Here is a 22,416-nt window from a genome sequence, read left to right as displayed (position 1 = left end):
TTATAGGTCGGGTCATTACGGATGTGGCAATACCAAATATGTTCACTTTTATTGTTAAGATTTTTTTCATTCAAATATTTATTTAGTGATAGAATATTGATTTTTTTTATTATTATTCTTTATATATTTTTTCAATTGTTTTAAAAAATGTTTTTACTTTATTCTGACTTTTACACTTTGTCCCACTATGGGATAATTATTTTTTTCAGGCTGATCGCTTCTATAGCATACAGATCTGCATGCTACAGAAGCTGTCAGCACTGCAGCTTCTGTGCACTGACACTGAGAGACTTCCTGACATGCACTGCGCATAACCAGGAAGTTTCATACCTCTGGTAACACGGATGTCGTCATGACAACATCAGGTTACCATGGCAGTGATTGGCAAGCCACAGGGTGTCCGATGCAAAGGCAGAGGGGCTGTCAGCCCCTGCACCGGCTTCCAAAATGCTGCGATCGTAGTATTTCAGGGGTTAAATTGCCGGGAGCCGTCTGTGACCTCTCCTTGCATCTAGTGCCGGGTCTCAGCTGTGAGAATCGCGGCCGATCGCTGACACGTACTATTGCGTCCATGCTCACATTGGCCCGGGTCACATGGACGGAATAGTACGTCTGTGTAACACCCCAGGTAACCGGTTGTTACAGTGATGTTGCCTTCCTTTCGGGGAGGGTGATGTCATGCATGGAGGCAAGGAAGATCCCTTTAAGGCTACGTTCACATTAGCGTCATGCGACGCTGCTTTATCATTGGGGATGCATGCGTTGCGTCGTTTCACCGCACCTGGGTGGCGTCGGAGACGCTACATGTTGCATTTTTGTAGCGTCTAAAAAACGCATGCGTCGCACTTGCGTCGCTCGTGCGTCGTCATTGCGTTACAATTTCCCATTGAAACCAATTGACAACGCACTTGCGTCGCGTGTGTGCGTCGTGCGTGCGTTGTGCGACGCATGCGTCGTTAGATAAAATTAAACAAAAAAGTGTCTAGACAGTGTCTAGACAGTGAAAACAGTGATAAAAACATCCCCCATATATAAAGAAAATGTTTGGATTGTTTGTCACTTCTGCTGCAGCATCTACAGGCAACACATCAGACCAGACTTCTTCTACTTTTCTTCATCTGCTGTCCAGAGATGTAAGTATAGAATGATTCTGTGCATTTTCTACATGTTTTATTTTTAAATTGTTTTTGCAAGTTGTGTATTATATTCTGCACTGTGGTTGTTTAAAGATATTGTTGTATTTTTAGTCTGGTTGTGATGTATGGCGTTGTATAGGATGGCGTTTCATTGTCTGCGGCCTTGATTATTGTCCTTTCCAGGATAGATTTTTCTTTTCCATTTATTGGTTTGGTGGTGTTTTTTTGTATTCAGTTGTGATGTTTTATTCTTGCGTTATATGAATTTTATTGTCTCCGGCCATGTCGGTTTTATTGTAAAGTATGGTAGTATAGAATGATTCTGCGCCCTTTTATTAAATGTAATAATTTTTATTGCAAGTTGTGTATTATGTTCTGCACTGTGGTTGTGTAAAGACATTGTATGTTTCTGGTTGTGATGTATGGCGTTGTATGGCCTTTTATTGTCTCCTGCCCTGTCGGTTTTATTGTAAAGTATGGTAGTATAGAATGATTCTGCGCCCTTTTATTAAATGTAATAATTTGTATTGCAAGTTGTGTATTATGTTCTGCACTGTGGTTGTGTAAAGACATTGTTGTATGTTTCTGGTTGGGAGGTATGGCGTAGTATGGCCTTTTATTGTATCCGGCCCTGTCGGTTTTATTGTAAAGTATGGTGTTGTATTGCTGTTTCTGCCCTTAATTTTTGGGGGTTGTTAATTTTTTCCTTTCAAAAATCTATTGTGTTTTTTGGGTTGCTCCGTGCATACTGTACATTTGTTTTAAACAAAACTCTCTTTTTGGATTACGACATAGGGTCTGTTGTGTATTTGTTTTGTTATCTTTAGGCTTTTGTTTACTCTGGCATTGTGTTGTCTCTGCCATTGTTTTTTTTAATCAATGTGGCAGTGTTGTTTGCTCGGCGTTAGTTCAGTTGGAGTGCAATGTTCTTTGTGGTTGAAATGTAAATGTTTTTTTTTTTTTTTTTTATATTTTACTATGTTCCGCTGTATTGTGCATAGGATAAATTTTATTGTGTTCTTTATTTCAGAATTGCATTAGTCATGGCCAGCGACTCAAGCCACACCCCACCGCTGAGGAGTCCGGTGAGTACATGATCTACTGTTGCTTACTATTCGCTGTCATTTGTAGATGGGTCACTCAACTTTTTGTAAACTATTTTACAGGCTTCTTCAAATGAGGAGGAGAGCCAGGAGGAACAGAGGCAGCAGGAGCAGAGACCACGGGACCAAGCTGTGGTTGCAGGACGGCGAGTAAGTTTTTATGTCAAACCTATTCCTTTTTTTTCTTTAAGTTTTTTGTTTTTGCGGGTATGGGGGTGGTGGGAGGTAGGGGGGGTGGTGGAGGTGGTAGGTGGAGGAGGTAGGGACAACAATTTTTATCTTGCAAACATTAATATTTTCCATTTATTCTAGGTTTCACAACGGGCCCATGATGACCCACTGGACATTGACATGATGGTGGCATCCATAGAGGAACGGGGCCCGTTGTGGGACAGCCGTGACCCCCGGCACGCGGACCAGGGCGTGTTGCGCCGTTTGTGGATTGAGGTGGCACAATCGCTGTGGGATGGCTTCGACAGCGCTTCCCCCGTGGGCAAAGCTAAATTTCGTAAGCATTTCCAAAATGCTGCTGTGACCCATCATGCCAGGATTACACAACCGTCTGTGATGTCTTCTATTGGAATTGCACACGGTTTCGTTATCATTTTCAATATTTTCTCTAAAACTAATTTTTTTTTTTTAATTTATACACAGTTAAACAATTGAAGACCAGATGGCGCTCCATGAAGGACCGTTTCAAGAGGGGCCTGAAAAAGGAGGGACAGATCCGTAGTGGTGCTGCAGCGTCAAGGACCTCTGTCTACAAATATAACCGTATTTTGCAGTTCTTGCGACCGGTCCTTGACAGCAGAGAGTAAGTATAGTACCTATGCACACACCTAGTTTTTACAACATGCATATTCACGTACTATATTCCAGCCACGTAGCTTATTGCCCAGCCATTTATTTTGGCAAGTACAAAGTTAAGAAATGAAGAAAAAAATGCAAGCTCACCGAGGCGTGAAAAGTAAAAAATACATACTTTTATTCACTTCAATCATAAGCAGAGGATGAAACATCAGCACAATACAATAGACACTATCTACGCGTTTCAGGTGACAGGGAACATCAGACCTGAAACGCGCAGATAGTGTTTTTATTGTATTGTGCTGATGTTTCATCCTCTGCTTCTGATTGAAGTGAATAAAGTATTTAGTTTTTACTTTTCACGCCTCGGTGACCTCGAATTTTTTCTTCATTTCTGGTCTTCTCACGCTTGACACAGCGTCTCCATGCTCCGAGCCTTCTGGGATTAGTACTATGGTGAGCTTGACTTCCTCTTTTTTTCCCTGAAATACGAACTATACAGAACACAGAAAGATAGTAGATTGGCCATGCCTGGGCAATATTTCATAGTGGAGTAGTATATTGCCCATCCCGGTGTATCCCAGTTTTTTTTTAAAAAAAAGGAAAAATATAATAGACACGGCATACCTTCTACTCCAAGGCAGGTTATGTTCCCATGGTTGCTCAGCTCGCAGGACCTGTGATGACGTCTCGGTCACATGACCGTGACGTCATGGCAGTTCCGACGATAAGCGTAATTGTCGGGCGTTACAAACGGCAACCATGGGTGACTATTTTGAAATAAATAAATGCATTCTTTTTTTAATATTGATGCGGCATATGCAGTGGCAATATTAAAAATAGGTTAATATTAACGGCGGCAATGGATACCGCCGGTAAAGTTAATTAATGACGCATGTGAAATGTTATATTTAGTATACTAATGGTTTCCTTATGTTTTCACAGAACACACAGCAGCACCCGCGAGACTGTCCGACCCTCTGGAGCGGTCCTTCGTGAAGCGCCATCTGAACCGTCGCAGCCATCCCACAGCGAGAGCAGGTCTGCACCACCACAATCTGGCCAACCGGCAGCCAGTCCATCAGATGTTCCCCTGGCCGAGGCCTCTGTCGCTCCTTCCTTCGGGTCTTCCAGACAGCGTCAGCGGGCCTCGGACAGGGCGATCCTGCCCAAATTTTTACATTTGAGCACCGTATTCCAGAATGGTTTCAAGGCGCTGTGCGATAAAATGTCCAATATCGACCGGCGTCTTGAAACCATAGAATCGGAGCTCTCGAGGCCGGCCAAACATTTTTTTAGTGCCATTTCTGAAGGGCATGGTTGAACATCTTACGCCGGAACTCCAGATTTCAGTCATGCAGGCCTGCAACAACGCATATGTCACTGCTCTGCAGCAGGCTCGGGTCATGCAGTCAGCGACTACAATGCCCGCAGTACCATCGCTGGCTGCCATGGCTCCGACTCCTGCTGCAGAGCACCACCACAGAGCTCCGCGTGCCGAGGGCCACCGCCACCGCCACCACAGAACAGAGCCCCAAACTTCTGCTCCTGCCAGGCCTTCAAGGGCACACAGACGAGAAGCCGACCCACACCCAGAGGGAGAGGAGGAAAAAAAGAAGAAGATGACAAGCACTACAACCTTGGCTATGGCTGCTCCCAAAACAACCACCCAAAGTACACAGCCTGGGTCTACCCGGAGCACACCCAGTACCCAGCCTGGGTCTACACGGAGCACACCCAGTACCCAGCCTGGGTCTACAAGGAGCACACCAAGTACTCAGCCTGGGTCTACCCAGAGCAGGAGTAGCCAGCCAAGGACACTGGTCGTCCCTCCTCCTCCCTCACCTCCTGCGTTGGCAGTCTCGCCACCGTCAACTGGCTGGATTGATGTCGGCATCCCGTCTAGTGTAATAGAGTATGCTGCTTCCTCCCCCTCGTCCTCCTCCTCGGTCTCCTCAACACCCACCAAAAGTGGAGGATATCAATCCCCCTTAATCGCAGATATTGATACCCCATAACATTTCCCATTTCTTTTTTTTTGTGTCCCAAATAAAATTGTTATTTTGTTCAAAAATAATGAGTTTTTATTGTCTATAATAAAGTTTGCACCAAATCACACCGTGCGCCGTATAAACAAATCTTGTGTTTGTAACACCTGATGTGCAATGTCTGACAATATTTTATCAATATTTTTTTTCATTTTTTTATAGGGCTGTCGCTCATTGTACTATGAGATGTTACAAACACAAACAGCATCAATATATCAATTTTAAAATGTACCATCACACAACGATTTCAGTAACGATAGAGTTGGTTTTTGTCAGTAACCAACGTTATCTTTTCTGAAATCGTCCAACGATTAGGCCCCTGCTGGGAGATTGTAGGTGTCAGCGAATGATTAGGAATTTTTTGGGGTAACTGATCACACGCTGTCATTGTTGGATCGGCGTGTTTGACACCGATCCAGCGATGTCTTTGCTGTAAACAAGGGAATATTGGGTTACTAGCGCAGTGTTTTAAACAATCAAAAAAGTGAACAATACCCCAAAAAAAAAAAAAGGTGTCAACCACGTCCCTCGCCGTCATCTTCCCGCAGTGACTGGCACTGTCATTCCCGCCCGTAAAGCAGAGCACACCGTTGACTTAATAATAAACGCTGTGCTGTGCTTTAGGGCTGGCACAGTACGGAAAGGTGACGGCGATGGACGTGTCACACACCGGAATTTTTTTTTTTGTTTAAATTACATTTACAATGGTAAACAGGGAAAACATCGTGAGTGCGGCCATGCGCTTCATAACACAATGGTTACCCAGATTACACGGGGACTTGCTCTTTTTTTGTCGCTGGAGAGCTGTCTGTGTGACAGCTCTCCAGCAACCACGGGACGACTAACAACGATCACGGTCCGGTCGTATCACTGGTCGGTATCGTTGGCTAATCGTTTTATTACGGTACCTTAAGAATATTGGTCAGGTGAGGTGGTAGCAATGTTCACAGTGTCGCCACTATTTGACTCTGGACGTATACTAGCATCCTGAGTGCAATAGTGTTAACTCTGTAGAGTTGTGCAAACATGATCGTCTCCCTCCTTGTCAAGCCTGGTTCCATATGCAAATAGTCTGCAAGATTAAAAATGGTTGACAAGGTGGGAGCTGATCATGTTATATGTCAAAACTATGGAACACACGGCTGAAATATTTTGTTGTTTTGTCACAGTCCATTTGGGTACTGGTGCTCACATAAATTTTGTGGGACACACATTAGTTTATATAACATTGGATTTTAAAATTTGTTTAATATGGAAAAACATATGGGAGATTTGTTTTATGAAAACGGAAAGGCACAAGAACTTTATTTCAAAACACAACGCATTAGAAAATCAGGGGACATTAACAACATTTAAATAACCTTACATAGGCTGGTAAAATGACATGGACTCCACAGTGTTTACATGACAGTGTTTTTATTGTATCATAATACAAAGATGAATTAAACCATTTGATCTTGCCATGAAACACGCCCAACATCTGAAACAAAGTATGCAGCAAATTGGTCCCTCATATGAGCAATCTCCACAGTTGTCCGCAGAGGATGATCTTGATAATCAGGCAATGGATTTGGTATGGGTTCATCGAGTTCCACGTTGACTCTCTCTTTATCAATAATAAAATTGTGGAGAACCACACACGCCTTCACCACCTCATCCACTGTCTCAATTTTCAAATTTATAGCGGATCCTAAGATACGCCATTTGGAGACAAGGATTCCAAAGGCGCACTCCACAGTTCTTCTGGCCCGGGACAGTCTATAATTAAAAATACTTTTGGTGCGGTCCAACCCCCGACTGGAGTACGGTTTAAGTAGGTTGCCACTCATTTGAAAAGCCTCATCCCCAACCACAACAAATGGCATGGCCGGGCCTTCGGTGTTGGGAAGAGGTCGTGGCTGGGGGAAATTAAAATTGTTATCGTATAATCTTCGGCCCATATCAGACTCCTTAAATGTCCGTGAATTATTTGCACGGCCAAACGCTCCAATGTCCACAGCGAGAAACCTGCAGTCCGCACCTGCAATTGCCATGAGCACGGTGGAAAAGTATTTTTTATAATTAAAAAACAGAGATCCACTTCTTGAAGGCTTGGTAATCATAATGTGCTTCCCATCCACGGCTCCAATACAGTTAGGGAAAGAACACACTTGTTCGAATTTTTGGGCGTTGGCCTGCCATAATTCTGTTGTAGGGATGGGTAAAAATTCCTCCCGGAGGTTGTCCCACAATGCGCGGCATGTGTCGGCAATAATACCAGACAGTGTGGAGACTCCAATCCTAAACTGGAAATGCAGTGATCTCAAGGTCTCTCCGGTAGCCAGGAAACTGACAAGAAGAAAAATAAATAAATGTAATTAATTAAATTGTTATGAAATAATTTTTCATTTTTAATTACAATCCCCCACCCCACAAAACCAAAACACGTTACTTTAAAAAATGGCAAGAACATATAAATCCTTCACATTCCATTACGTACCGTAGAGTCACCAGCAGACGTTCCTCGGGGGAAATTGCTTTACGGAGCTGCGTGTCCTGCCTGGAAATGGCTCCTTCCACCAGACGCAGCAGATATCGGAAGCTGTTTTGAGACATCCTGGTGTACTCAAAGTGTTTCTCCTGGTTGTCATTTAACTCGCCAAACAGACAATGGTAGGCTCAACGACTCTCACGGACTTCCACTATAGGGTGTAGCCAAAAACGCCGACGACTCCTTCTCCGTATTTTGTCTCTTTTCCTCTGTTCATGACAGGCAATAGCATACGCAATAGCAAGGGCAAAATCCAGCTCCATATTGAGGTAGATACTCTCCATGGGACGATCCATCTTGATGCTGTATGGTTGGAATTCATCTATGCCGGGGTATATATACCACAATTCCATTATACCCACCCTCATCTACCCATTGGTGGCATTATCTAGTGTCTAGACACTAGACCCACCCTCTTCTATTCATTGGTGGTATTATCTAGTGTCTAGACACTAAATTGTGTTGAAAGATTACATCATTGTTTGACAACGCATGCGTTGTAAAACGCTGCGTTTTTTGGGAAAACGCAACAAAAACGCACAAAAAACGCTGCGTTTTACGACACATCCGTTCGACGCATGCGTCAAAAATGGTGCGTTTTTGCGTGCGTTTCAGTTGCGTCGTGCGTTGCGTTGGCGACGCTGCGTCGCATGACGCTAATGTGAACGTAGCCTAACAGGTGGTACACATACATGCAACATGTTGCGATTCCAGGCCAGAAGGGGGAGCTCTAGACCCAGTTGCAGGGGAGCTTCCCCCAGATATATATATTCTGGCTTGGAGGAGGAGTTAGTGAGTTGGTGAAGTGAGCTGTTCATTCTGGAGAGACAGTGGAAAGAGAAGAGAGAGCAGAGCTGGGACTGTGCAGCCACATGTGGTGCTGAAGCCCCAGGACAGAGGAGATAAGAAGACTGGTTGCATCTGTAGCAAGTGCCAGTGGGGAGAAGCACAGGAAAACTAAGGAGCTGGAGGGTAGTTACAACTGGGCTCCCTCCAGGCTAACGTGCAGGAATCGGGCACTGGGAGCCCGAGGCTGCGTAGACTTTAGGTCATCTGTCCGCACCCACACCCGAAGGTGCAGCAATACATAGAGCCCGAGTCATCTTAGAGACCCCTGTAAAAAGGCTCGCATTGGCCACCATGCGGGTATTGTCCTAGGACAGGAACAGAGAGGACCTTGTTAGGAGCCACAGGCAGCAAGGAACTTGCCTCAAAACTAGAGAAGGAAGGCTTACGAACCTCACCTGAGAGAGGGATCCATCATTGCCTTCAGGCCTACAGAACTGTTGTGAACTCTGTGGTCAAGCTCCCTCCTGTGGTCATGAGTGGTACTTCGGCTGGTTCTGTCTATGAGCTTCCTCTGGTGGATGTGAGTGGGGCTGCGGCTTCTGAGTTTCCTTCCTCAGGTGATGAGGTTAAGTCGTTAGGTGCTGCTCTATTTAACTCCACCTAGTTCTTTGTTCCTGGCTTCCAGTCAATGTTCCAGTATTGGTCTTGCTTTCTCCTGGATCGTTCTTGTGGCCTGTCTGCCCTGCATAAGCTAAGTTTTGCTTGTGTTACTTTTGTTTGCTATATTTTCTGTCGAGCTTGCTATATTAGTGTTTCTTGCTTGCTGGAAGCTCTGGGACGCAGAGGGAGCACCTCCGTACCGTTAGTCGGTGTGGAGGGTCTTTTTGCCCCTCTGCGTGGTTGTTTGTAGGTTTTTGTGCTGACCGCAAAGCTATCTTTCCTATCCTCGGTCTATTCAGTAAGTCGGGCCTCACTTTGCTAAAATCTATTTCATCTCTGAGTTTGTATTTTCATCTTTACTCACAGTCATTATATGTGGGGGGCTGCCTTTTCCTTTGGGGAATTTCTCTGAGGCAAGGTAGGCTTATTTTTCTATCTTCAGGGCTAGTTATTTTCTCAGGCTGTGCCGAGTTGCATAGGGAGCGTTAGGCGCAATCCACGGCTACCTCTAGTGTGGTATGATAGGATTAGGGATTGCGGTCAGCAGAGTTCCCACGTCTCAGAGCTCGTTCTATGTTAGTAACTATCAGGTCACTTTGTGTGCTCTTAACCACTAGGTCCATTGTGGTTCTGAATCACCTGTTCATAACACCGAACCTCACCAACACCTGTTGCTGGTACCCTGGACTGTGGCTTTCTACCACCTGTGTCCTCTGATTATTTCCAGCACCACACCATCGTTGCCAAATACATTGGGAGCCCTGGGGACCCAGCTTCATCTGTGGGAAGCCATACCATCTTTCTGCAGTACCATCACCCCAGAGGACCCCTTTAAGCAGCGTCGGTCATCCCTGACCAAGTACCACAGGTGGCGTCACGAACAAACTTTATTAATCAAACCCCTTTAAAGACCATCCCTTTAACATGGGCACCAAGGACCTGGTACCAAGTACCCCTAGGCCCTGGTGGGCGTTCCATCTGATGTCAGAGAGGGGTTAATCTCTCTAAAATTCAAGCATGGACGCAGCCCTCCGTTCTTTTAACAAAAAACACCCATGGTGACCAGAGAGATGGATGGCCGTATATGAGTCTCAGCCAAACTCTGGAAGGGGTTAAATAAATGAGATTTCGCCATTTTAGCTCCTGGTATGGAGTCCATAGCACAATCATATGTCGCCATATATGAGCCTTAGCCAGACTCTGAATATGGTCTCTGAAGGCCGCTCTCCCTGTAAGAGGTTAAACAGACGAGATTTCGGCATTTTAGCTCCTGGTATGAAGTCATTAGGACAATCATATGTCGCCATATAGTAGACGTCCGGTAACTGGTGATAATTCCCTCATGTGTGGGGTCTATTTGTCTCCAGAGAAATCACATGTTACATTCCACACATAACACTGTGCAGAAAAGGCGGCGCGGGGTAATTGTGCCAGTAGTGAGGGGAAATAATGGCGGGAACGTCACTGACTGAGGAGAAGTTTCCATGTAGCGTCTTCACTCCAGATAGCAGAGGCCCCTGATCATGTGACCCCTGACTCCTCCCCTCCTGTGACCTCATCACAGGTCCTGTGAGAACAGATTTGCCATATATGTGGTGGCGGCTCTGCAGGTGGAGGTAAGTGCTGGAGATTCCCCATTACTGAGCGCGGGGGACATTAACCCTTCTGCACTGAGACTCTTCTGGTGTTTTTGTTGCCACTTTATACGAATCAAAACGTTTCCTGTAATAGATACATACGACCCAACTATGGGAGACAGGAAGTGAGGAAATGTATTGTTCTCATAGTACAGGGCCCCTTTCTAGGCCCCCACACAGTGTAATGGCCCCTTTATGCCTCTTATGCAGTATGTATGATGCCCCACACACAGTATAATGCCCCATTATGCCTATGTAAGCTCTTGCCTGACGTAGTCAGGTTCTCGGGCCTTGACACATCTCCCTCTTCCAATTGATTCTGTAGGGTCCCATCTGGATGGCATATGGCAGTCTTTTTGTACAAATGCCGCACAACTCTGAGGATTCGTTCTTATGACACACCTTTTTACATCCCTTATACAGTATATATGATGCCTTTCACACAGTATAAAGTTTCCACAGTACTGGCATCTTACAGAAAAGATGTTTCCACACTATCGCTATATCCACACACACAGTATAATCTCACAGAACCAACATCCCACCACACACAATATAGTCTTCTCACAGTACCGCCATTCTCTCCACACAGTACATAGTAACATAGTTATTAAAGTTGAAGGAAGACTATAAGTCCATCTAGTTCAACCCATAGCCTAACCTAACATGCCCTAACAAGTTCATCCAGAGGAAGGCAAAAAAAAACGCATGTAGAAAAGAGTAAGCTCCACCTTGGGGAAAAAAATTCCTTCCCGACTCCACATACGGCAATCAGACTAGTTCCCTGGATCAACGCCCTATCAAGGAATCTAGTGTATATACCCTGTAACATTATATTTTTCAAGAAATGTATCCAGTCCCCTCTTAAATTTAAGTAATGAATCACTCATTACAACATCATACGGCAGAGAGTTCCATAGTCTCACTGCTCTTACAGTAAAGAATCCGCGTCTGTTATTATGCTTAAACCTTCTTTCCTCCAGACATAGAGGATGCCCCCTTGTCCCTGTCTCAGGTCTATGATTAAAAAGATCATCAGAAAGGTCTTTGTACTGTCCCCTCATATATTTGTACATTAAAAAAAGATCACCCCATAGCCTTCGTTTTTCCAAACTAAATAGCCCCAAGTGTAATAACCTATCTTGGTATTGCAGACCCCCCAGTCCTCTAATAACCTTGGTTGCTCTTCTCTGCACCCGCTCTAGTTCAGCTATGTCTTTCTTATACACCGGAGACCAGAACTGTGCACAGTATTCTAAGTGTGGTCGAACTAGTGACTTGTATAGAGGTAAAATTATGTTCTCCTCATGAGCATCTATGCCTCTTTTAATGCATCCCATTATTTTATTTGCCTTTGTAGCAGCTGCCTGACACTGGCCACTGAATATGAGTTTGTCATCCACCCATACACCCAGGTCTTTTTCATTGACGGTTTTGCCCAGAGTTTTAGAATTAAGCACATAGTTATACATCTTATTACTTCTACCCAAGTGCATGACCTTACATTTATCCCCATTAAAGCTCATTTGCCATTTATCAGCCCAAGCTTCTAGTTTACATAAATCATCCTGTAATATAAAATTGTCCTCCTCTGTATTGATTACCCTGCAGAGTTTAGTGTCATCTGCAAATATTGAAATTCTACTCTGAATTCCCCCTAAAAGGTCATTAATAAATATGTTAAAAAGAAGAGGGCCCAATACTGACCCCTGGTACCCCACTGCTAACCGCTACCCAGTCCGAGTGTGCTCCATTAATAACCACCCTTTGTTTCCTATCCCTGAGCCAGCTCTCAACCCACTTACACATATTTTCCCCTATCCCCATTATTCTCATTTTATGTATCAACCTTTTGTGTGGCACCGTATCAAAAGCTTTTGAAAAGTCCATATACACTACATCTACTGGGTTCCCTTGGTCCAGTCCGGAACTTACCTCTTCATAGAAGCTGATCAGATTAGTCTGACATGAACGGTCCCTAGTAAACCCGTGCTGATACTGGGTCATGAGGTTATTCCTCTTCAGATACTCCAGTATAGCATCCCTTAGAATGCCCTCCAGGATTTTACCCACAGTAGAGGTTAAGCTTACTGGCCTATAATTACCGAGTTCAGTTTTTGTCCTCTTTTTGAATATTGGCACCACATTTGCTATACGCCAGTCCTGTGGTACAGACCCTGTTATTATGGAGTCTTTAACCCCTTTACCCCCAAGGGTGGTTTGCACGTTAATGACCGGGCCAATTTTTACAATTCTGACCACTGTCCCTTTATGAGGTTATAACTCTGGAACGCTTCAATGGATCCTGGTGATTCTGACATTGTTTTCTCGTGACATATTGTACTTCATGACAATGGTAAAAATTATTTGATAGTACCTGCGTTTATTTGTGAAAAAAACGGAAATTTGGCGAAAATTATGAAAATTTCGCAATTTTCCAACTTTGAATTTTTATGCAATTAAATCACAGAGATATGTCACACAAAATACTTAATAAGTAACATTTCCCACATGTCTACTTTACATCAGCACAATTTTGGAACCAAAATTTTTTTTTGTTAGGGAGTTATAAGGGTTAAAAGTTGACCAGCAATTTCTCATTTCTACAACACCATTTTATTTTAGGGACCACATCTCATTTGAAGTCATTTTGAGGGGTCTATATGATAGAAAATACCCAAGTGTGACACCATTCTAAAAACTACACCCCTCAAGGTGCTCAAAACCATATTCAAGAAGTTTATTAACCCTTCTGGTGCTTCACAGGAATTTTTTGAATGTTTAAATAAAAATGAACATTTAACTTTTTTTCACAAAAAATGTAATTCAGCTCCAATTTGTTTTATTTTACCAAGGGTAACAGGAGAAAATGGACCCCAAACATTGTTGTACAATTTGTCCTGAGTATGCCAATACCCCACATGTGGGGGTAAACCACTGTTTGGGCGCATGGCAGAGCTCGGAAGCGAAGGAGCGCCATTTGACTTTTCAATGCAAAATTGACTGGAATTGAGATGGGACGCCATGTTTCGTTTGGAGAGCCCCTGATGTGGCTAAACATTGAAACCCCCCACAAGTGACACCATTTTGGAAAGTAGACCCCCTAAGGAACTTATCTAGAGGTGTGGTGAGCACTTTGACCCAACAAGTGCTTCACAGAAGTTTATAATGTAGAACCGTAAAAATAAAAAATCATATTTTTTCACAAAAATTATCTTTTCGCCCCCAATTTTTTATTTTCCCAAGGGTAAGAGAAGAAATTGGACCCCAAAAGTTGTTGTACAATTTGTCCTGAGTACGCTGATAGCCCATATGTGGGGGTAAACCACTGTTTGGGCGGATGGGAGAGCTCGGAAGGGAAGGAGCGCCGTTTGACTTTTCAATGCAAAATTGACAGGAATTGAGATGGGACGTCATGTTGCGTTTGAAGAGCCACTGATGTGCCTAAACATTGAAACCCCCCACAAGTGACACCATTTTGGAAAGTAGACCCCCTAAGGAACTTATCTAGAGGTGTGGTGAGCACTTTGACCCACCAAGTGCTTCACAGAAGTTTATAATGTAGAACCGTAAAAATAAAAAATCATATTTTTTCACAAAAATTATCTTTTTGCCCCCAATTTTTTATTTTCCCAAGGGTAAGAGAAGAAATTGGACCCCAAAAGTTGTTGTACAATTTGTCCTGAGTACGCGGATACCCCATATGTGGGGGTAAACCACTGTTTGGGTGGATGGGAGAGCTCGGAAGGGAAGGAGCGCCGTTTGACTTTTCAAAGCTAAATTGACAGGAATTGAGATGGGACGCCATGTTGCGTTTGAAGAGCCACTGATGTGCCTAAACATTGAAACCCCCCACAAATGACACCATTTTGGAAAGTAGACCCCCTAAGGAACTTATCTAGAGGTGTGGTGAGCACTTTGACCCACCAAGTGCTTCACAGAAGTTTATAATGCAGAGCCGTAAAAATAAAACAAAATTTTTTTCCCACAAAAATTATTTTTTTAGCCCCCAGTTTTGTATTTTCCTGAGGGTAACAGGAGAAATTGGACCCCAAAATTTGTTGCCCAATTTGTCCTGAGTGCGATGATACACCATATGTGGGGGGAACCACTGTTTGGGCACATGGGAGGGCTCAGAAGGGAAGGAGTGCCATTTGAATGCAGACTTAGATGGAATGGTCTGCAGGTGTCACATTGCGTTTGCAGAGCCCCTAATGTACCTAAACAGTAGAAACCCCCCACAAGTGACACCATTTTGGAAAGTAGACCCCCTTAGGAACTTATCTAGATGTGTGCTGAGCGCTTTGACCCACCAAGGGCTTCACAGAAGTTTATAATGGAGAGCCGTAAAAATAAAAAAAAAATTTTTTCCCACAAAAATTATTTTTTAGCCCCCAGTTTTGTATTTTCCCGAGGGTAAAAGGAGAAATTCGACCCCACAATTTGTTGTCCAATTTGTCCTGAGTGCGCTGATACCCCATATGTGGGGGGGAACCACTGTTTGGGCGCATGGGAGGGCTCGGAAGGGAAGGAGCTCCATTTGGAATGAGGACTTAGATGGAATGGTCTGCAGGTGTCACATTGCATTTGCAGAGCCCCTAATGTACCTAAACAGTAGAAACCTCCCACAAGTGACACCATTTTGGAAACTAGACCCCCTAAGGAACTCATCTAGATGTGTTGTGATATCTTTGAACCCCCAAGTGTTTCACTACAGTTTGTAACGCAGAGCCGTGAAAATTAAAAAAAAAAATCTTTCCCCCCAAAATTATTTTTTAGCCCCCAGTTTTGTATTTTCCCGAGGGTAAGAGGAGAAATTCGACCCCAAAAGTTGTTGTCCAATTTGTCCTGAGTACGCTGATACCCCGTATGTTGGGGGAAACCAACGTTTGAGCGCATGGCAGAGCTCGGAAGGGAAGGAGCGCCATTTGGAATGCAGACTTAGATGGAATGGTCTGCAGACGTCACATTGCGTTTGCAGAACCCCTAATGTACCTAAACAGTAGAAACCCCCCACAAGTGACCCCATATTGGAAACTAGACCCCCCAGGGAACTAATCTAGATGTGTTGTGAGAACTTTGAACCCCCAAGTGTTTCACTACAGTTTATAACGCAGAGCCGTGAAAATAAAAAATCTTTTTTTTCCCCACAAAAAATATGTTTTAGCCCCGAGTTTTGTATTTTCCCAAGGGTAGCAGGAGAAATTGGACCCCAAAAGTTGTTGTCCTATTTGTCCTGAGTACGCTGATACCCCATATGTTGGGGTAAACCCCTGTTTGGGCACACGGGAGAGCTCGGAAGGGAAGAAGCACTGTTTTACTTTTTCAACGCAGAATTGGCTGGAATTGAGATCGGACGCCATGTCGCGTTTGGAGAGCCCCTGATGTGCCTAAACAGTGGAAACCCCCCAATTATAACTGAAACCCTAATCCAAACACATCCCTAACCCTAATCCCAACAGTAACCCTAACAACACCTCTAACCCTGACACACCCCTAACCCTAATCCCAACCCTATTCCCAACCGTAAATGTAATCTAAACCCTAACTGTAACTTTAGCCCAAACCCTAACTGTAACTTTAGCCCCAACCCAAACTGTAGCCCTAGCCCTAACCCTAGCCCTAACCCTAATCCTAACCCTAGCCCTAACCCTAGCCCTAACCCTAGCCCTAACCCTAGCCCTAACCCTAGCCCTAACCCTAGCCCTAACCCTAACCCTAGCCCTAGCCCTAACCCTAGCCCTAACCCTAGCCCTAACCCTAGCCCTAGCCCTAACCCTAGCCCTAACTCTAACCCTAGCCCTAATGGGAAAATGGAAATAAATACATTTTTTTAATTTTTCCCTAACTAAGGGGGTGATGAAGGGGGGTTTGATTTACTTTTATAGCGGGTTTTTTAGCGGATTTTTATGATTGGCAGCCGTCACACACTGAAAGACGCTTTTTATTGCAAAAAATATTTTTTGCGTTACCACATTTTGAGAGCTATAATTTTTCTATATTCTGGTCCACAGAGTCATGTGAGGTCTTGGTTTTTGCGGGACGAGTTGATGTTTTTATTGGTAACATTTTCGGGCACGTGACATTTTTTGATCGCTTTTTATTCCGATTTTTGTGAGGCAGAATGACCAAAAACCAGCTATTCATGAATTTCTTTTGGGGGAGGCGTTTATACCGTTCCGCGTTTGGTAAAATTGATGAAGCAGTTTTATTCTTCGGGTCAGTACGATTACAGCGACACCTCATTTATATCATTTTTTTATGTTTTGGCGCTTTTATACGATAAAAACTATTTTATAGAAAAAATAATTATTTTTGCATCGCTTTATTCTCAGGGCTATAACTTTTTTATTTTTTTGCTGATGATGCTGTATGGCGGCTCGTTTTTTGCGGGACAAGATGACGTTTTCAGCGGTACCATGGTTAGTTATATCTGTCTTTTTGATCGCGTGTTATTCCACTTTTTGTTCGGCGGTATGATAATAAAGCGTTGTTTTTTGCCTCGTTTTTTTTTTTTTTTTCTTACGGTGTTTACTGAAGGGGTTAACTAGTGGGCCAGTTTTATAGGTCGGGCCGTTACGGACGCGGCGATACTAAATATGTGTACTTTTATTGTTTTTTTTTTTTTATTTAGATAAAGAAATGTATTTATGGGAATAATATTTTTATTTTTTTTTCATTATTTTGGAATATTTTTTTTAATTTTTTTTTACACATTTGAAATTTTTTTTTTTTACTTTTTTACTTTGTCCCAGGGGGGGACATCACAGATCAGTGATCTGACAGTTTGCACAGCACTCTGTCAGATCACTGATCTGATAGGAGTGCAGGCTGCTTCACAGTGCCTGCTCTGAGCAGGCTCTGTGAAGCCACCTCCCTCCCTGCAGGACCCGGATCCGCGGCCATCTTGGATCCGGGGCTGGAGGGAGCAGGGAGGGAGGTGAGACCCTCGCAGCAACGCGATCACATCGCGTTGCTGCGGGGGGCTCAGGGAAGCCCGCAGGGAGCCCCCTCCCTGCGCGGTGCTTCCCTGTACCGCCGGCACATCGCGATCATCTTTGATCGCGGTGTGCCGGGGGTTAATGTGCCGGGGGCGGTCCGTGACCGCTCCTGGCACATAGTGCCGGATGTCAGCTGCGATAAACAGCTGACACCCGGCCGCGATCGGCGGCGCTCCCCCCGTGAGCGCTGCCGATCGCATATGACGTACTATTGCGTCCTTGGGAAGAAAAGCCCACCCCACATGGACGCAATAGTACGTCTAATGGCAGAAAGGGGTTAAAGATTATAAATAATGGTCTATCAATGACTGTACTTAGTTCCTGCAGTACTCGAGGGTGTATCACATTTGGGCCCAGAGATTTGTCAATTTTAGTGATTTTTAGATGCCGCCGCACTTCCTGCTGGGTTAAGCAGGTGACATTTAATTGGGAATTTTTATCACTAGTCATTTTGTCTGCCATGGGATTTTCTTTTGTAAATACTGATGCAAAAAAAAGTCATTTAGCATATTGGCTTTTTCCTCATCATTTCACACAGCCTATTTTTAAGGGGGCCAATACTATCATTTTTTAGTTTCTTACTATTTATGTAGTTAAAGAATATTTTGGGATTATTTTTACTCTCTCTGGCAATCAGTATAATGCTCCCACAGTACCGCCATCCCCCTACATAGTAAAATGTTCCTACAACAGCAGCTTGCCATACACACAGGATAATATTTCCACGGGACTGGCATCCCCCTCACACACAGTATAATGTTCCAACAATACTGCCTTCCCCCACTTTCTAATGTTCCCACAGTACTGCCCCTACATGCACAATATGGTACCATCCACCCCGCTGACAACCTCACAGCTAATAAATTCTCTCTTAGCCTCATTCTTGGTGCAGATACTAATGAACCCAGGATCTATGAAATATTTACCATATAATAGTTGGATAGGTAGAAGTGTATCATCCATAAAAGTAGCCCACTTGGTCACTATGATGCCCATGAATTGAGAGGGCTCATGTGTTTTCGTATTGGTCACCCTCTTCTTACCATCATAATAATTTCAGAGATATCCACATTCCCATGATGGTGGTACCATTGAATAGAATAGTGAATCAGGGAGTTGAAAGCTCCTGATCCACCACTGTAAGTCCGAGACTCACTACATCACTCCTGTAGTATGGAGCCTCACACTGCACAGAATGGAGCATTGCACCTCAGGAACTGGGTTGGGTGAATTGTGTGTGTGTGTGTGTATGTGGTTTTTTTTTTTTAAATATCAGGAATTCTGGGGGCTTAATACAACCGCTGGCAAAAATTATCGAATCATCGGCCTTGGAGAATGTTCACTCAGTTGTTTAATTTTGTAGAAAAAAAGCAGATCACAGACATGGCACAAAACTAAAGTCATTTCAAATGACAACTTTCTGGCTTTAAGAAACACTAAAAGAAATCAAGCACAAAAAGTGTGGTAGTCAGTAATGATGAGCGAGCACTAAAATGCTCGGGTGCCTATTGCTCGGTTTGAGCAGATTGGAATACTCGGGTACTCGGCCAGAACAACGAGCCCAATGTAAGTCAATGGGAGACCCGAGTATTTTTACCGCGATCCCCCCCGGGGGTCCTGTTAAGGTCTAAAAACATCTGAAAATGATGGAAACACTGCTCAAATGGCACAAGGGACATCATGGGGATCGCCCCTGGAAGCATTTCTGACTCCTAGTTCACAGCTGTAAACTTTTTTCCGAGATTCATGCCACTTTTCACGGTGCAACAAAAAACACACTAAAACGAAACCAAAATGGATTTTGCTGGGAAATATGTCAAGGTACATCCTTTGCAGGTTAATGACTTGCCTGTAAGGTCAAATAATTAACCCCAGACCGAAAATTTCCTCCACCACTTGGACTTAGTTCAGACGCGTTTTTGAAGCGTTTTTCAACTTTAACATTGCTTTCAACCACTACAAATGCATTCACTGGGAAATGTCATTGTAAGGCTATGTGCACACGTTCATGTTTTTCTGCTATAAAAACATGGAAAAAACGCTCACATTAAGCATCCTATTTTTAGAATGCATTCCGCGTTTTTTGTGCACATGCTGTGTTTTTTTCCACGGCGGAATCGCATTCCGGAAAAAAACACAGCATGTTCATTCATTCTTTTTTTGGAATCGTTGGGGATTCCGCACACATAAGAATGCATTGGACCACTTACGGAAGTAAGCGGATCATGTGTGGATGGTACCCAGGGTAGAGGAGAGGAGACTCTCCTCCAGGCCCTGGGTACCATATAATTGTTAAAAAAAAAAGGAAATAAAATAAAAAATCATGATACACTCACCTTCCAGCATCCCCAAGCAGGCTTCCTGCTCCTTGCAACGCTCTGGTCCCAGTAATGCATTGTGAAAATGACTTGTGATGATGATGTGTGGTCTCGCGAGACCGCTACGTCATCTGGGGTCATGCCGCAAAGGATTACTAGGACCGGAGCATCGCGAAGAGCAGGAAGCCTGCCGGGGGACGCCGGAAGGTGAAAATATCGTGATTTTTTATTTTTTTTTATTATTTTTAACATTATCTTTTACTATTGATGCTGCATAGGCAGCATCAATAGTAAAAAGTTGGTCACATTTGTAAAACACTATGTTTGACAAGTGTGACCAACCTGTCAATCAGTTTTCCAAGTGATGCTACAGATCACTTGGAAAACGCTAGCATTCTGCAAGCTAATTATGCTTGCAAAACGCTTGTGTTTAGTGGGAAAACGCATGCCAATTCCGCATGCGATATACAAGCAACAGGAGTTGCAGAATTGCCGCGGAAATTTCCACGGCAATTCTGCAATGTGTACACTTAGCCTAACATTTAACAACCCTAGCTGGCCATGTGGTGTGTGACACATAAGCAGACCAATCTTATTTCATTTATGAAGGAGGGACTCTTAAAGTCACAGAGCCTATTTTTACTGGTGCATCAGGCGGAATTAATCTTTTTAAAGATTAACATTATTAAACAGTGGGCCTCCTAATCTGTTGTAGCCTATGCTGTGAGTGGATGGGCTGCCAAGAATTACGAAGCACCATAATACTCCTTTCATAAGGTGTCCAGGGGGGACTCCTGAAAAAGTGTTGCATTGAATTCAAGGCCTGCCCTGCTACCAATTTGTGCACCCCAATAAGCCTTTGAACCCACATACTGGATGGGCCCCTGAAAATCCACTTCACAATATGCATTTTGTACCCCGTTACACATTGCAGCAAGGCCAGCCCTGCTGCATAGTCATATGCACCCCATTACGCCTTGGAACCCACATACTGGATGAGCCCATGAAAATCCTCTCTTATTTTTTAATTATATGATGGTTCCCTCTTTGCAGAATTATTTACAGGAGAATTTGGCAATTTTATTTGACATGTTTTTAACACTAAGGTTCAGATTCGGCTTTAAATAAGGCTAATACTTGCAATACAACACAATTTTATTGCAAACTACAAAATTCAAGGAATAGTATGATTGAATAGTGTGAGTGTATATGTTCACATACAAAGGTTAATAAGTACATATAAGGATTAAATACATATAGTGATTATGTATATATGAAGATTAACTACATACAGTATAATTACATCACCCACAAGAGGCTTTTAAACATCATCCGTCTGGAATATCAGAGAAGCAACACCAAGACTGAGAACCACTGGGAGATTACCTACATTGCATGGGCGTCCCCAATTATGCAGGCATCAGCACACTGTACATGTACAGGTACCCCAGTTTTAGCATCTGTCTTAATCATGTTTCTTTGGTTTTATATAGTGACTAGATTGTGGCCCGATTCTAACGCATCGGGTATTCTAGAATATGCATGTCCCCGTAGTATATGGACAATGATGATTCCAGAATTCGCGGCAGACTGTGCCCGTCGCTGATTGGTCGAGGCAACCTTTATGACATCATCGTCGCCAAGGCAACCATTATGACATCTACGTCGATACTGTGCCCGTCGCTGATTGGTCGAGGCAAATTCGCGGCAGACTGTGCCCGTCGCTGATTGGTCGAGGCAACCTTTATGACATCATCGTCGCCATGCTGTGCCCGTCGCTGATTGGTCGAGGCCTGGGGGCCTCGACCAATCAGAGACGCGGGATTTCCAGGACAGACAGACAGACGGAAAAACCCTTAGACAATTATATATATAGATTTACACTATGTAGTAACTCTAGTTTCACCAAGCCCTTCAAGTGGCCAGCTTTCAAGGTTGTATGAAACTGAGATATCATGGACTCATCAGACCAGGGGCCATAAACCCCTAGAAAATAAAAGCCACAAGTATTTAGATCAAAACACCACAGGCAGAGTTTCATTAAACCTTAATTTTTTACAATGACAAACAGCAAACATATAGAGGCTTATAACTGTTTGTGAAGTGAATAAACAAACATTTCTCAAGATTGTGTCACTATGAGCATTGTCTGTCACATCTGTAAATGTTTTACAAGAATTGCAGCTATGTGATTGTCTGATTTCATTCTGTATACAGTATTTTAATCTGGATTCCAAGTTGCCATTTATATATTCGCCACTAGATGGTGGCCCGATTCTAACACATCGGGTATTCTAGAATATGCATGTCCACGTAGTATGTTGGCCAGACACATAGTATATTGCCCAGTCACGTAGTATATTGCCCAGTGACGTAGTATATTGCCC

At 43.6% G+C, this 22,416-nt stretch overlaps 1 protein-coding gene across 1 annotated transcript in view; it reads left to right on the top strand.

Moving 5' to 3' along the window:
- Nucleotides 1-10,536: 10,536 nt before the first annotated feature.
- The window catches only part of LOC138663672 (oocyte zinc finger protein XlCOF6-like), a 55,970-nt gene continuing 44,090 nt past the window's right edge, over nucleotides 10,537-22,416 (top strand). Inside the window, exon 1 of the mRNA XM_069749959.1 lies at nucleotides 10,537-10,689. The gene's annotated coding sequence lies outside the window, so the exon portion shown is untranslated. The remainder of the gene's footprint in view (nucleotides 10,690-22,416) is intronic.

Source organism: Ranitomeya imitator, chromosome 2 (genome assembly GCF_032444005.1).
Source record: "Ranitomeya imitator isolate aRanImi1 chromosome 2, aRanImi1.pri, whole genome shotgun sequence".
Classification (NCBI taxonomy): Eukaryota; Metazoa; Chordata; class Amphibia; order Anura; family Dendrobatidae; genus Ranitomeya; species Ranitomeya imitator.
This window is presented reverse-complemented; position numbering and strand designations above follow the sequence as displayed.